Source organism: Lampetra fluviatilis, chromosome 3 (assembly GCF_964198595.1).
Source record: "Lampetra fluviatilis chromosome 3, kcLamFluv1.1, whole genome shotgun sequence".
Lineage (NCBI taxonomy): Eukaryota > Metazoa > Chordata > Hyperoartia > Petromyzontiformes > Petromyzontidae > Lampetra > Lampetra fluviatilis.
Window position 1 is genome coordinate 32,861,419 of NC_136277.1, and position 13,535 is coordinate 32,874,953.

Here is a 13,535-nt window from a genome sequence, read left to right on the forward strand (position 1 = left end):
GCCGATGGGCGTTTGCCGTGGCCCAAAGTCTGTAAAGTGATACCCCGCTTAATGACTGGCTGCCGGGTTCGTTAGAGAATGCATCGCAAGCAAAGTGGCTACTGCCAACCGAAGTCGTTACATCGACGCAAGGACCCGAGCGGGCGCGGGGGCCGCTTGCGTCCGACTCTCGCCCCCCCACCCTCTCCCCCACACACGCACACACACGCCGCTTTCCATTGCGGGAAGAGGTCACGCGATACGGTGAGCGCGGTTGGCTCGAGTTACGATCCCCCTCCGTCCGGTCTCGCCGGCCAGGTCGATAAGACACGGGCGCGGTGTGTCTCGTTGGGGAGATTTACGTCGGGACAGAGGGCGCGTGTAAGAGGTGTGGACGCAGAGGTGTGGGGGCAGGGATTTTTGGGACCGGGTTTTGTGGGTTTCACTTTAGACGACCACATTGGGAATCATCAAAAGCTGAAACAAACCTGCACTGTTCACTGGTATTGACCGTAAATACCGATGCTGAAACGTTACCTGGAAAACTACTCTCCGTTGAGATTATACGTAGCAAACATCGCCCCCTGACTATGACAGGCTTGGCAGGAGCCTCTTGAAAAAGAGTCTTGAGGCTCAGTGAGGCTTCCCTGAGTAAACAGGTTAAATGAGAATCAAAATAATGCTAATACTAATCAAATGTACCTCACACTGTATCTGTACATATTACCAAATGAATGAATTACTGACCAGCGCGATGAATTCTGATTACACTGATCAACACACGTTTTCTGGCATAAGGTATTCCAACGGCTTTAAAGTAATATTTGGGTGCTGATTCCAAATCTGGCATCAGTTTTTGTCTATCATATCAGGTTTTTGAGATATCAAATATTGCATTTTCAATAAAAACTGCAGAAGAAAAATATTAAATAAATGTGGATATCTACATAAAATGATATTATAAACACACTATCCTAAAAATACAGCACCATATTTTAACACTAAAGCAGTCACTGACTCGCAACAACTTGCAATCATAAGTGACAGAGTTAATTTCGGGTAAAATCAATGAAAATGGGGTATGCCGATAGCATAAAAATTAGATGTGATAGAGCAAATCTGAGATCAGATTTGGAATCAGCACCCTGAAATTAGTCTAAAACAGCTGCAAAAGTCCAGGCCAGAAAAAAAATGTGTTATAGACCCCCATGAATGACGTGGCTTGGCTTGGGGGAGGCCTTCATCCAGCGGTGCATTGACAGGGCTGTAAATCTCTTTAATATTTATTCAACTTTCATTGGGTGCTACGTAGCCGGACAGTGCTGGCTACGCTGCTGCACGTGTCAGCCTCGAACCCATCACTGTGGAGGCAGCAGCCAGGGTTGGTGGATCAGCACACAGATGTTGTGAGACTCCCATCCCTTGGGCGTCGAGGTGCCCGCCTTACCCTGACTCACCAGGAGAAGGCAGCACAGCAAGTGGACTAATCGCCACCTCTCTCCATCTGTACGGCGATAGCGTGTTTCCCCCTTTGCACGTGCGTGGGTTTTCTCCAGGTGGTCCGGTTTCCTCCCACTTTTAGAATAATAATAACCAACAATAAAACGTCTTTCAAATAAAACAAAACTCAACGTAGCAGCAGCAGGACCATCTTGAGAATGGGTCATTCGACTCAGTGTGGCTCTCCTGGATAAAGAAGCAATGTATTAACATTATTATAATTATAATTTTATAACGTGTCGTTAATTTCAAAGGCTGCATCTGACCCTGCAACACCGTCCAGGAGAAGCTGCACGCGGGAGGCAGCATGGAAGCGGACTCGTTGGCCCGTACGAGTGAATTGAATGCACTCCGGTAATGGCATTGTCTCGGTGTAGTTAAGAACATGTTATTTGATGTCAAATAAATATACATAATTTAACGTTTCTTGAAATTGTGTCCCCGTAGTAGTTAAAAGAGTGGTTTCTTTAAAAATTCATACTTTGATCAATATGGTTAAATTTTTAATACCGTTACTGCTTGCATAGGGCCTCGGCTCTTAGGTATTGTGCACTTACGATTGTAATTTGTTATCTTTGTTTGAAAGTGGGGAAAAAAAGGATCACATCGCGGGCCCCATTTGATATATCAGCAAAGCGAATATAATTATTTTTTCACGAAGCCTTCATGTTTTAACGCTCAAAGGCAAAAACACGTGCGCTTGAACCTACACGCACACATTGTGTTTAATTTACCACGTGGCGCTGCAAAAGTAGAAAAACCCGAGTTAGATTTCTACCCGTGGCCAATATCATTGGCGAATATATGGGTACCTGGTGCAGTGTTTAAACATCACCACTGGCGAGAAAAGGCGGCCGGTTCTGGTGTTCGCCACGACACCACCACCACCAGGTGTGCTGCGTTGGCCTTTGTCGGTGCTCGCTAACAGCACTTGCCCCTACAGTCTGTCAAGGCTGTACGGGGAAACGTTGTCTCTGCTAAGTTCACGAATCGGATGATCCAGACAGATGGTTCAGCTGTAATAGCGAGCAGCAGCCAATCAGAAGGTCGCGAGTTCAAATCCTGGTCGGTGCTTGACTCAGCCCATCATGCTCTCGGGTGAGGGTCGATAAAATAGTACCACTTTGGGGAAAAGTCAACGCCGGTTGTTCTAAGGAGAGACTCACCCCTGGCCGCAGCAATAGGGTATTCCCGCCACTGGCTCAGGTTTCTATACGGGAGAGGGGCGTCAACTCAATACTCATTTGAGCGGGAAATCACTGTGACTGTGAACGTCTGTTGGCCATAGGCCAGGTCGCTGTGTCCGTTGCCCTCGTGGTAGTGCGGCGGTCACGGCTCGCTGCGCGCTCCCCCCGTGCGGCGTGGAGATTTTCCCCTCCACCGGAAAGCCGTGTTGGCTTCGGCAGGCAGCCGTACCAAGAGGCCCGTCAAAATTTGTTTTAAAAAATTGGAAAGGGCACAGCTGTCGTCGGGGAGACGCGGGGGGGGGGGGGGGGGGGGTGGGGTGGGGGGGGCTGCCCCCCATCGCCGGTTGCCCCCTCACCATCACAAACGGCTCCCCCCCCCCCCCCCGAGGAGAGAAGCCCTGCGGCCGTCACGACGGCTTCTTATTAAATGTGGCCGGGGAGAGTCGTAAAGAAGCGTCAAATATACGGCGCGAGCCTCTTGCGCTGCTGCAAACCGGCCACGGTCGGGGGGGGGCGGGGTGCGGGGGGGGGCTTTGGGGGGGGGGGTGGTGTGGTTGGGGGTTGGACGCGATGCTTCTCAATGGATCGACAGGCACCGCGCATCGTGAGAGGTGGACGTGGCGCTCCTCTGCTGTGCGCCGTACATATTCCTCCGGGTGCGCTAAGGAATGCTAATGTGGTGCCGTTGAAGGATGGCACGGCCTGCTCACAGGGCCGTGCGGCGCGAGCCCTCTAAAATTGGAAATGCGATGAAATTGGCGTTGGCTTTTTTTGGGGGGGGGGGGGGGGGGAGTAATTGTGATGAAGCGTTGAGGATAAGGCCCTCTGGGTTCACGTGGGTGGCTGTGTGTGGGGTTCATGTGGGTGGCTGTGTGTGGGGTTCATGTGGGTGGCTGTGTGTGGGGTGTGGGTGGCTGTGTGTGTGGGGTGTGGGTGGCTGTGTGTGTGGGGTTCATGTGAGTGGCTGTGTGTGGGGTACATGTGGGTTGCTGTGTGTGGGGTTCATGTGGGTGGCTGTGTGTGGGGTTCATGTGAGTGGCTGTGTGTGGGGTACATGTGGGTTGCTGTGTGTGGGGTTCACGTGAGTGGCTGTGTGTGGTGTTCATGTGGGTGGCTGTGTGTGTGGGGTTCATGTGGGTGTCTGTGTGTGTGGGGTACATGTGGGTGGCTGTGTGTGGGGTACATGTGGGTGGCTGTGTGTGGGGTTCACGTGGGTGGCTGTGTGTGGTATTCATGTGGGTGGCTATGTGTGTGGGGTACATGTGAGTGGCTGTGTGTGGGGTTCACGTGAGTGGCTATGTGTGGGGTTCACGTGAGTGGCTGTGTGTGGTGTTCATGTGGGTGGCTGTGTGTGCGGGGTTCATGTGGGTGGCTGTGTGTCGAGTTCATGTGGGTGGCTGTGTGTGGGGTTCATGTGGGTGGCTGTGTGTGGGGTTCATGTGGGTGGCTGTGTGTGTGGGGTTCATGTGAGTGGCTGTGTGTGGGGTTCATGTGGGTGGCTGTGTGTGGGGTTCATGTGGGTGGCTGTGTGTGGGGTTCATGTGGGTGGCTGTGTGTGGGGTTCATGTGGGTGGCTGTGTGTGTGGTTCATGTGGGTGGCTGTGTGTGTGGGGTTCATGTGGGTGGCTGTGTGTGTGGTTCATGTGGGTGGCTGTGTGTGTAGTTCATTTGGGTGGCTGTGTGTGGGGTTCATGTGGGTGGCTGTGTGTGGGGTTCATGTGGGTGGCTGTGTGTGTGGTTCATGTGGGTGGCTGTGTGTGTGGTTCATGTGGGTGGCTGTGTGTGTGGGGTTCACGTGGGTGGCTGTGTGTGGGGTTCATGTGGGTGGCTGTGTGTGGGGTTCATGTGAGTGGCTGTGTGTGTGGTTCATGTGGGTGGCTGTGTGTGTGGGGTTCATGTGGGTGGCTGTGTGTGGGGTTCATGTGGGTGGCTGTGTGTGTGGGGTTCACGTGGGTGGCTGTGTGTGGGGTTCATGTGGGTGGCTGTGTGTGTGGTGTTCATGTGGGTGGCTGTGTGTGGTGTTCATGTGGGTGGCTGTGTGTGGGGTTCATATGGGTGGCTGTGTGTGGGGACTGTGGGTTCATGTGGGTGGCTGTGTGTGTGGCCTGTGGGTTCACGTGGGTGGCTGTGTGTGTGGGGTTCACGTGGGTGGCTGTGTGTGTGTGGGGTGTGTGTGGCCTGTGGGTTCATGTGGGTGGCTGTGTGTGTGTGAGGTTCATGTGGGTGGCTGTGTGTGTGGGGTTCATGTGGGTGGCTGTCTGTGTGTGGGGTTCATGTGGGTGGCTGTGTGTGTGGGCTGCGAGATTACGTGGGAAGCTGTGTGTGTGGGCTGTAGGTTCCAGTGGGTGGCTATATGTGAAACGGCTGCAGCTGCAAGTATTAGGCACCTATTATGGACTGCTCTGTCAGCGTTATTGGAACAGGAGAAGCAGCTGGAGCAAGAGGGTGGAGTCCCCGGCCAGTTGAACACCTTAATCATCCGTCATCACTGCGAATCGCTCTCCGCTGTGTGATCCGCGTCATCGAGCAGTCGGAGGGTTGCCACCTCTGAGGTGCAACAAAACGGGACGTATCACGGGAAGAAGAATATCTCACAATACCAGAAGAGGGGAGAACTGCACGTGAATTCCATTGCCTCGGGTCGTGCTTTATTCTGATGCGTAAATGAAAAAGGACTTATAATGTCCTGGAAAACAATAGCAAGATATTCAAAGGATGGCTATCCGAAAGAAAAAAAACCGGACAGGTGGCAACTCTCCGGATAGTTCTCCTGGACCCCTTTGTCTGCTTGTCGCAGCTGGCTGAGAGTGAGGCTGTTTCACCTTCGGTGGCTGCTGCTGTGTCGCTGTGTAGCTTCCACAGAGCCGTGTCAGTAGGTGAGATCATCACTTCATTCCTTTACCATTGCCATGAACACGGCGCTCGGGCAAAGTTGGGTTTGCCGGATAGATGGGCGTAGAGTTGTGTGTGCCGAGGAAAAAATTGCGTCTGTTGAGGGAATGCTTGCTCACTCAATTACTCACGCACCCATCTCACTTACTCACGAACCCAGCCATCATCTTACTTGCTCGCTCCTTCACCCACCAACCCACCCTCCAACTCATGCACCCACCTATTCCTTGAGTACTCACTCGCTCACTTATTTGCTCACCTACTTACTCGCTCACATATCACGTCACCCACACACCACTCGTGTGTTTGTTTACTCACTCGCTCACTTAACAAGACGTCTATTCTCTAATTCATTTCCTACTCTCTCACCACGCACTCTCAGTAACTCACGCGTGAGTTCATTCCCTTTGAGTACTCGCTCACTCCACTCACCTGCCACCAATTCACCCACCCACCCACCCGTTCATCCACCCGCCCACCCACTCACTCACACACTCGACCACTCACTTATTTGCTCACTCACGGACGCACCGCCCAACTCGCTCGCTCGCTCACCGCGCCACCGCGGACCAATGTCACGCGCGTGGCTGCATTACGGGGCTCGCAGCTGACTCAGAGGTTTCGTCTCGCGAGTGGTCGCCTCTCTATTAATTAGAGCACCTGCTCCGAATGGGGGGCCTCCAGCCTTGACCCCCGCTTGGCGAATGCATCTGGGGGCCTTCACATTTCCCCTTGGCTGTGAAATAATATCGGCCCGACGGTAAATGGAAGTCCCAGTTAATTGAGGACATTTCGCTGAGTCATACCTTGCCGCATTGAAACGGAGAAGCTGGAAACGGGAAGGTGCGGGGTTGGTGAAACTGCGGGGGCGTCTGCCCACGCACGCACACACACAGTCTGATTCATGTTCTGGCTTGGGGGTTGCCACCCGTCCTGGATTTACCAGGATTGTCCGTCCTCGTGTTTGAGGCAGCTGCTGCTCTGGTAAATCTGTAACTCTTCCCGGCACGTGAAAGTCCCGGTTTTCGTCAGTTTCCACAGTCATCACAAGAACACTACAACAGTACGAACGGCAATGTATTCCGGGTACTGTGAGAAATTCTTATTGCCTCGATACGTCCTGTTATTACTTTGCATTATACCTCAGAGGATGTTAAACCCTTATTGTGGTAGATGTTCCTCCCCGTCTTGATGGCTCGTCAAACCGCGGCGACGTCTTCACATCACGAGCGACGGGGGGCGAGTCGGCAACTCCGTCTTGTAAACATTCGAATCTGGGCTCCCCCCCCCCGCCCCTCCACCCCACTCCCCCCCCCCCGCCTCCCCTCCCCCCCACACTCCCCCCCGCCTCCCCTCTCCCCACACTCCCCCCCGCCTCCCCTCCCCCCACACTCCCCCCCTCCTCCCCTCCCCCGCCCCTCCCCCCCTTGGCGCAGAAGCAGAGATGCTCGCTGTCCGTATTTGGTGCTCCCTCTCATTACTCCGCGCATCGCGATCTTGGTGGCGCTCTTGAGTGGCGCGCGCGTGCGGGCAGTGCGCGCGCGTGGGCACGCTGGGGGGGGGGGGGGATCTCGGGCTTGCGATCATTTCATCGTCGCCCACCCGCAGTGTTCAGCGGGTTTTACCAAAAGTAATTCTTCAGAAGATCAAATGGGCATCTGTTAACCATTTAGCGCGAGCGAGTGTGCACCCGAGCGCCTTGAGCGGCGGACCGCGACGCTCTCGCACTGGCCGTAGTAATTAAATTAAAAACACACACACACAATACAACGCTATTATTCAATTAAACTTGGGGACTGCAACGCATTGGCGCGGATCCGCTGAAGGACGCGCCGATTCCTCCCCCTCGGCCTATCCGCGCTTGCCACAATTCATCCGGAGCTCGCGGCTTAAACCACGATGGGGTTGGGGGGGGGGTGAGGCTTGCCCTCGCCGCTGTCGGGACATGTTGTCATGCACATTTAAATCTGCCTTTAATTAAGACAAAGCGGGCCGTAATTAATTGGGCGTGCGTGTGTGTGTGTCGCGGTGGAAGCCGGTCGGCGGATGGCTGGCTCGCAAGTGGGGTTGACGGCTGGCACAGAGACGGAGCTATGAGTTGCATGGTGCAACCGACGTACGAATTGACGTGCCTGCAGATGGAGTTCCTCCTGTATTGTTGCAGTACAGCAAGTCGGCTTGACGGCTGGCACAGAGATGGAGCTTTGAGTTGCCTATAAATAGAGTTCCTACATTATGCAGTACAGCTCGTAGGTTTTGGGTTTTGGGTTTGTCTTTTCAGCATTTGCATAATATGTCCTCGCTGCTGAGTGTTCTCCTGCCTCTTGGATTTCCTCCCACACAGAGCAGAAATACTCAACACTATTGTCTTAATATTTTAAGCCAGACTTCATAAACAGAACATTTTATCGATACCCGCGAACGCAGCTGACGCATTTTTACAAAGGGTTTTTTTTATTTCCAAGAATATGTGAATGTTTTTAAGTAAAAAAAATGAAAATAATTCTTCGCCCTTGTTAATTCGGGTCAAATTCGTTAAAATGGCTCACAAGGGCTGGGTATAATGATGATTTTGATCATGATCCAATGCGACTATTGTAAGTAATTTCAGTATATTTCAGGGATATACTTTCCACCTGCTCTGTCCTGGCTGGCGACCCAGAAAATGATTTCTCTCCCGGCACACCACATCGTCCACAACGCCTCTCGCTATGTCAGTGCCTACTGCTAAGTCACCTTGCCACCCGCTCTAGTCTGCCAGAGACCCGGAAAATACTGGGAGATAAATTAAGCCCCCCCTATTATTATTATTATTTACCTTGCTTTGGCTTTCATTTGCTGCCTTATGTTATTGTACCTTCTGGGAGCTCCCCCATCACTGAGCACTGAGCTCCGTTATTAGGCGAGAGGCAGCCGCCGCGGAGTTTCGACTTCGACACGCTCCCGCGACCCAGATGCTTCCGCGAAGACGGTGTTTTATGGGTCCCCCCAGGCAGCGCTTAATTCCTCACTCAATGTGTTCCGGGCCGCCGGTGAGCGACTGGCGCAAGCGGCACGTGACGAGGAGTGGCCACAGCCGTTGCGAGAGGTAAACCAACTAACTTACTATTTTAAATTTTACCAGGTAAGGCCCACTGAGCTGTACCGCGATTTTTTTTTTGTCAGAAGCGACCTGGCCATCACAAATGATGGCCCAACGAAGTGGCTTATCGTCACGTGCAAAGTTGTCGCGGCCAAGTACTCTAAACGCACGTTGATGATAAATGTAAAAAAGACGGAGAACGTGCAAACTCCAAATATACAGCAGGCGTCAGGGCCGGGCTTGAACCCACGACCTCCTGTATACGAGACGAAGCAGTTAACATCTTGCCACCGTAAACATCTCGCCAACACATGATGGATGTGGTGTGCCCGGGTGTGGTTTACGGCCAGAACAGTCCGGGCTAAAGTTAAGGTCCCCCAACCCAACAACCCCTGACATAATCATGAACGCGTCCAGACCCCAGGCAACTAAAGCCAACCATAGACTTGGACAAGCCACCGCATCGTGTATTGAGGAGGCCTTCATCCAGCAGTAGATGGATCATGGCTGATGATGGTCACCCCTGTCAACCCACGTGGGTTCAGAGTGGAGTGGTGCTGTCGCTTCGCCCCGTATTGTAAATACAGGGGCATTGAAGCAACATCATTGTATTAACATTACAGCACGTTTTTTTTCTTCCCAAAGACAAAATAAAGCAATACAATATGAAACAAATTAAAGCAAGCAACAAGAGAAAGATATAACGGATCCAACATTGGACCCAATGCAGTAAAGCACGTGCCATTATTTTCCCAGGAAGGCCGACTCAGCACTCGTTGGCCAAGTTAATTAGGAGGAACTCTTTCTTTAATCCCCGCCTGTGGATCACTCTTTGCACCTTGGCAGCAGCATTAGGTGGCTGCCCTGTGCATCTGGGTCAACCCTCTGCCTGGCATAGCCGGCACGAGCACCAGCTGTTGCTGCTGTGCGCCGTGGGGAGTGGTGGTGCAGTGGTTTGCACACAGACCCCGAAGCAGCTTAGTACCCCGAAGAAGAAGAAGACACTCAAGGGGCTCAAATATCGTAGAATCTTTACGGGTGGACCAAATATCCGCTGTAATTCAAATTCCCAATCAACATTAAAACGTGAATATCGCATCTCTCCCTCCCGATCTTGTAACTCTCTTCTCCCGCCTCGACGCATATTTTGTCGACATCTCTCTCAGCAGCGCTGCAGCACTGCCTCTTGTCCACGTCGCTTCTGTCGGCCCACGAGGAGTTTATGAATCGGAAGAGGGGTTCTTGCGCCACCACTGGTGTTCGCGAACTGCCCCCTCCCCTTGTACCCGGCTGCTCGGGGTCAACCCCCCGGTCATGACTAACGTCAGTGGCGAGCGGAATCAGAAAACAGGGTCCCGGGCCTCTCTTAGGTCGACTCAGCCGTAATCGAGTGCATGGTGCAGTGAGTGAAAAAGCAGTGACGTTGGGGAGACAAAGGTTTGCCAGGCACGCTGATGGTCACATCCTCCCTTCTTGTGCGCCATTCTGCCCTTAATGTGCGCTCGCTAACAGCACCGACATCCATAGTCTCTTGAGGCCGCATGCCATGTGTTTGTCAGATCACTTTTAGTTATTGCAGACCGGTCTATTACTTTTTATAATTACTTCCATTCGCGAAAATAATAATTCTAAACGATTCCAATAATCAAACAAAATAATTAGGGGCGAGGGGGGGTTAGTGTCCGTGACTTGGGCAAATGTGAGAACAGCAGCAGCAGGAGCAGCCAGTGTACAGCGATTATAGAATCGGAATCAGAATATTGTATTTATCCTGGAGGAATCCGATGAGCTGTAAAGCTCTTATTCACTATTCACAGATATCCGGACAGTCGGGGCACGGGGGTCAGATCGTTACTACCGCAACAACGACACGGTACAAAAAAACACGACCGTGGTGCAACGTACATGAAAAGGTAAACAAATCAACCAAACACAAACAAACGCAACAAAACCATCCCCATCCTCACAGCGACGAGACCACGTTTCATGGCAGGAGCACACCGTGGGGGGGGGGGGGCGCGCGTCCACGCCGCGCCCCCCGTGAACCTCCTCGCAATCAGCGACCGGACGCCGATTTGCGAAGTCGCCCATCGCGAATCCCCCGCGTGCCCCCCCCTTGCCCCCACCCCTCCTCTCCCCCACCCCCCCCCACCACACCCCCCCCCCCACCGCCGCGTTTGCGGTTGCTGCGCTGGTGCCAGCCCGAGGAGGAGGAGGGGACGGTGGGGGGGTGGGGGGGGGCAAAATGAGAGCACCAACAAGAACAACGACGACACCTCAAGCGTTCCCAGGGTCACGGCGGATACCGGGGATTGTCCGTGACCTTTGAGGTGGTGGCAGGGGGGAAGGGGGGGCACGGGGGGGGGCAGCCGAGGGCAGATTGAAGTCGGCCGGCGCTGGGAGCCGAGAAACCGGCGCCGCGCTGCCACGACCACCACGACCACCGCGACGGAAGTTCCCGTCGGGCTCCCTGCTGCCACGTTTGTTCGTGCGACTCGTTACATATTCATTGTTTGAAAGCGACGGAGGCTGTAACCTCCCTCCCCCACCACCCATCACCACCCTTCGCCTCGCCTCGCTCGATTCGCGGTGATTAATTTCGTTTTTCTGATTGCGCAGATCGAGAGCTCGCAGCAGCAGCAGGTTTAATCCCTGCGAGGGTTGACCCCGGCGAGTCCGTCCTGTCGCATATCCAATCGCCTCCGCCGGGATTTTTTTCCCTCCCCCTTCTTCTTCTTCTTCCCGTGACCTTTAGCACCCGGTGTGTGCTTCCAATCAATTGGAAAAGCAGCTCTGATAGGTTTACACTAATCTATGCCACGTGCGCGGGGTGGATATAAGAAGGAAAAATAAGACGGGCGCGCTGTTAAATAAAAGATGCCACGGTGGGCCGCGGTGATTTCGCCACGGTCGGGGGTTGTTCTTTTTTTTTCTCCCCTCCTTCCCGTGCGGAGAGTCGCGTTGTGCGCGCTCTGCCGAGCGTAGCGGGAGCGATGGTCGTTGTCACGATTGTGGCTACGATGATCGTAATTTATATGAACCAAACATGGTTTTCGTTTTATTAGGCTTTGGATAACAATTGAGATTGTTCAACAAGCTGTATCCAATTTTCTCTCGCATGTAACTTTTGTGTAGTTTAGAACAACGTTTTTTTTCTTTTTCTAAATGCCTTCATTTAAAGAGTAGATACAGCTCCTGGTGATTTTGGTAAAAGAGTGGAGGAACATTTATAACTTTAACTCTCCAGGAATCCATCCATTGATTCACCATTCTCTACCGCACCCCGATTGTCACACTCGACTACGCTCCACGCACTCTCCTACCTCTCCCATTTCATCTCTCTCAACTCTCCTCCACACACTCTCCTACCTCTCATCTCACTACACTCCCCTCCACGCACTCTCCTACCTCTCCCCTCTCATCTCACTCTACTCCCCTCCACGCACTCTCCTACCTCTCCCCTCTTATCTCACTCCCCTCCCCTCCACGCACTCTCCTACCTCTCCCCTCTCATCTAACCCCACTCCCCTCCACGCACTCTCCTACCTCTCATCACACTCTACTCCCCTCCACGCACTCTCCTGCCTCTCCCCTCTCATCTCACTCTACTCCCCACCACGCTCTCTCCTGCCTCTCCCCTCTCATCTCACTCTACTCCCCACCACACACTCTCCTGCCTCTTTCCTCTTATCTCTCTCAACTGCCCTCCACACACTCTCCTGTCTCTCATCTCACTCCACTCCCCTCCACGCACTCTCCTGCCCCTCCCCTCTAATCTCACTCCACTCCCCTCCACGCACTCTTCTACCTCTCCCCTCTCATCTCGAATTTGCGTGTCGTCCTTGCGCAGGGGCCATGCTAATCTTCTCTGTATCGTTCCAATTTTAGTATATGTACTGCCGAAGCAAGTACTCTACTCCCCTCCACGCACTCTCCCACCTCTCCCCTCTCATGTCACTCAACTTCCCTCCACACACTAGGCGCGTCAGCAACCGATGCTTTCTGTCAAATATTCTAATAAACCTTCGCTGCGTGGGAAGTCGCTCATGCCCCACTCTGCTGCCCCCACAGTCCTGAACTCCCTTACCCCAGCGATCCGTGCTGTCGATGCCCTGACCAAATACAAGTCCCTCTTCTCTGCCCATGATTGCCTCTCTCTCTCTCTCTATCAATAACGATGCCCACTGCGTCTGAGCAGCACCTTGAGACGTGGTCACCCGCGGACTGCTACGTAAATCCACATTGCATCGCACGTCGCATTGACGATGCTGACGACAGTGATGGTGATGATCATGATGATGTGAATGTGGAAGAGGAAGCCCATCGCAGGAGGCCCTGGGCCGCCGCCCTGTGGGGTGGCGTTTTCTTTGTGACCTCCCTGGTGAGGAGGCGACCTTTGTGCGGGGGGGGGGGGGGGGTCCATCCAGGGTGGGGTGAAGGGGCACTAATAATCTGCCGGCACTCATCTGTCACGCAGCCACTGGGGTTGGTTGGGGGGGGGGGGGCAAGCCGACAACGACCTTCGCCTGGCGAACGCAGACAACAGACAAAGATCACCCATGTAGCCTCTTAACAGGCTGTCGAGGCAAGTGCTGTTAGCGATTAGCGCCAATGAAGGTCGGCAAAGGCAGACGAGGGGGGAGGTGGCCGACTCCACTCTCCGCCTCCCTGGTGACGATGTTTTACACATCGCACCACGTGCCGATTTCAGGATGAGTCGACATAGAGGAGGCTCGGGTCCGCTTCTAATATCCGTAATCGATGTTGGCCGTGAGCGGGAATTTAACTCGGGTCAGCGGATTTGTAGCGCAGTGTGCTAATCACTGCAACACCGCTCCCCCCACACACAGACATGCACACTCACGCGACACGTGTTTGCCTTTTGCCTAACATAA

General features: G+C 53.4%; 1 protein-coding gene and 1 non-coding gene across 4 annotated transcripts in view; one reads left to right on the forward strand and one right to left on the reverse strand.

Annotated features, from left to right (window-relative positions):
* Positions 1-13,535, forward strand: part of TMEM266 (transmembrane protein 266) — a 238,300-nt gene that overhangs the window by 110,352 nt on the left and 114,413 nt on the right. The gene's annotated exons all lie outside the window — the stretch shown is intronic.
* LOC144931127 (U6 spliceosomal RNA) lies at positions 12,446-12,552 on the reverse strand. The gene has a single exon (XR_013636526.1). It is a non-coding gene; the product is annotated as a U6 spliceosomal RNA (small nuclear RNA).